A 3,692-nucleotide genomic window follows, 5' to 3' on the forward strand; every position below is an offset into this window, starting at 1 on the left:
AACTGAGGAAATACAGTTCTATAGTTGAGGAAACACAGTTCTGTAACTGAGGATACACTGTTCTGTAGTTGAGGAAACACTGTTCCGTAGCTGAGGAAACACTGTTCTTTAGCTGAGGAAACACAGGTCTATAGCTGAAGAAACACAGTTCTATAACTGAGGAAATACAGTTCTATAGTTGAGGAAACACAGTTCTGTAACTGAGGAAACACTATTCTATAACTGAGGAAACACTGTTCTATAGTTGAGGAAACACAAATCTGTAACTGAGGAACACTGTTCTGTAGCTGAGGAAACACAGTTCTGTCACTGAGGAAACGCAGTTCTGGAGCTCAGGAAACACAGTTCTATAGCTGAGGAAACACAGTTCTATAACTGAAGAAACACAGTTCTTTAGCTGAGCAAACACAGTTGTATCGCTGAGGAAATACTGTTCTATAGCTGAGGAAACACTGTTCTGCAGCTGAGGAAACACTGTTCTATAGCTAAGGAAACACAGTTCTGTAACTGAGGATACACTGTTCTGTAGTTGAGGAAACACTGTTCCGTAGCTGAGGAAACACAGTTCTACAGCTGAGGAAACACTGTTCTCTTACTGAGGAAACACTGTTCTATAGCTGAGGAAACACTGTTCTGTAGCTGAGGAAACACAGTTCTTTAGTTGTGGAAACACTGTTCTGTAGTTGTGGAAACACGGTCCTTTGCTGAGGAAACACAGTTCTAAAGCTGAAGAAACACAGTTCTATAACTGAGGAAACCCTGTTCTATAGCTGAGGAATCACTGTTCTATAGCCGAGGAAACACAGTCCTATAACTGAGGAAACACAGTTCTATAGCTGAAGAAACACAGTTCTATAACTGAGGAAACACTGTTCTATAGCTGAGGAAACACAGTTCTGTAGCTGAGGAAACACAGTTCTGTAACTGAGGAAACACTGTTCTATAGCTGAGGAAACACAGTTCTGTAGCTGAGGAAACACAGTTCTATAGCTGAGGAAACACTTTTCTATAGCTGAGGAAACACAGTTCTATAACTGAGGAAACAGTTCTATAACTGAGGAAACACAGTTGTACAGTTGAGGAAAAACAGTTCTCTAGCTGAGGAAACATAGTTCTGTAACTGAGGAAACACTGTTCTGTAGCTGAGGAAACACTGTTCTATAGCTGAGGAAACACAGGTCTATAACGAGGAAACACTATAGCTGAGGAAACACAGGTCTATAACTGAGGAAACACAGTTCTATAACTGAGGAAACACAGTTCTATAACTGAGGAAACACAGTTGTACAGTTGAGGAAACACAGTTCTGTAGCTGAGGAAACACAGTTCTGTAACTGAGGAAACACTGTTCTGTAGTTGAGGAAACACTGTGCGGTGAGGAAGGCATATGGCGTACTGGCTTTTATTGGTAGAGGAATTGAGTTCCGGAGTCCTGAGGTCATGATGCAGTTGTATAAGACTCTGGTACAGCCGCATCTGGAATATTGTGTGCAGTTTTGGTCGCCATACTATAGGAAGGATGTGGAGGCATTGGAACGGGTGCAGAGGAGGTTTACCAGGATGTTGCCTGGTATGGAAGGAAAATCGTATGAGGAAAGACTGAGGCACTTGGGGCTGTTTTCACTAGAGAAAAGAAGGTTTAGGGGTGACTTGATTGAGGTGTACAAGATGATTAGGGGGTTAGATAGGGTCGACAGTATGAACCTTTTCCCGCGTATTGAGTCGGGTATTACAAGGGGGCATAGCTTTAAATTAAGGGGGGGTAGATATAGGACTGATGTTAGGGGTAGGTTGTTCACTCAGCGAGTCGTTAGTTCATGGAATGCCCTGCGAGTAACAGTGGTGGACTCTCCCTCTTTATGGGCATTTAAGAGGGCATTGGATAGGTATATGGAGGATAGTGGGTTAGTGTAGTTTAGGTGGGCTTGGATCGGCGCAACATCGAGGGCCCAAGGGCCTGTACTGCGCTGTATTCTTCTATGTTCTATGTTCTATGTTCTGTAGCTGAGGAAACACAGTTCTGTAGCTGAGGAAACACAGTTCTATAACTGAGGAAACACAGTTGTACAGTTGAGGAAAAACAGTTCTATAGCTGAGGAAACATAGTTCTGTAACTGAGGAAACACAGTTCTATAGCTGAGGAAACACAGTTCTGTAGCTGAGCAAACACAGTTGTATTGCTGAGGAAACACTATTCTATAACTGAGGAAACACTGTTCTATAGTTGAGGAAACACAGTTCTGTAGCTGAGGAAACACAGTTCTATAGCTGAGGAAACACAGTTCTATAGTTGAGGAAACACAGTTCTATAACTGAGGAAACACAGTTCTGCAGCTGAGCAAACACAGTTGTATCGCTGAGGAAATACTGTTCTACAGCTGAGGAAACACAGTTCTACAGCTGAGGAAACACAGTTCTACAGCTGAGGAAACACTGTTCTATAGCTGTGGAAACACAATTCTGTAGCTGAGGAAACACAGTTCTATAACTGAGGAAACACAGTTGTACAGTTAAGGAAACACTGATCTATAGCTGTTGAAACACAGTTCTGTAACTGAGGAAACACAGTTCTGTAGCTGAGGAAACACTGTTCTGTAGCTGAGGAAACACTGTTCTGTAGCTGATGAAACACTGTTCTATAGTTGTGGAAACACTGTTTTTTAGCTGAGGAAACACAGTCCTATAGCTGAGGAAACACAGTTCTTCAGCTGAGTAAACACTGTTCTGTAGTTGTGGTAATACTGTTCTTTAGCTGAGGAAACGCAGTTCTATAGCTGAAGAAACACAGTCCTATAACTGAGGAAACACAGTTCTATCACTGAGAAAACATAGTTCAATGACTGAGGAAACACTGTTCTATGACCTAGGAAACACAGTTCGATAGCTGAGCAAACACAGATCCATAGCTGAGGAAACACTGTTCGATAGTTGAGAGAACACAGTTGTATAGCTGAGGAAGCACTGTTCTGTAGCCGTGGAAACACAGTTCTATATCTGAGGAAACACAGTTCTATAACTGAGGAAACACAGTTCTATAGTTGAGGAAACACAGTTCGAAAGATGAGGAAACTCAGTTCCATAATTGAGGAAACACAGTGCGAGAGCTGAGGAACCACAGTGCTATAGCTAAGGAAACACAGTTCTATAACTGAGTAAACACAGTTCTGTAGCTGAGGAAACACAGTTCTATAGCTGAGGAAACACAGTGCTATGATGAGGAAAGACAGTTCTATAACTGAGGAAACACAGTTCTATAACTGAGGAAACACAGTTCTGTAGCTGAGCAAACACAGTTGGATAGCTGAGGAAACACTGTTCTTTAGCTGAGGAAAACAGCTCTATATTTGAGGAAACACAGTTCTATAACTGAGAAAACACAGTTCGAAAGCTGAGGAAATACAGTTCTGTAGCTGAGGAAACACTGTTCTTTTTCTGAGGGAACACAGTTGTATAGTTGAGGAAACACTGTTCTATCACTGAGGAAACACTGTTCTATAGTTGAGGAAACACAGTTCTATAACTGAGGAAACACAGTTCTGTAGCTGAGGAAACACAGTTGGATAGCTGAGGAAACACTGTTCTTTAGCTGAGGAAACACAACTCTATATTTGAGGAAACACAATTCTATAACTGAGAAAACACAGTTCGAAAGCTGAGGAAATACAGTTCTGTAGCTGAGGAAACACTGTTCT

Source organism: Chiloscyllium plagiosum, chromosome 9 (assembly GCF_004010195.1).
Source record: "Chiloscyllium plagiosum isolate BGI_BamShark_2017 chromosome 9, ASM401019v2, whole genome shotgun sequence".
NCBI lineage: Eukaryota > Metazoa > Chordata > Chondrichthyes > Orectolobiformes > Hemiscylliidae > Chiloscyllium > Chiloscyllium plagiosum.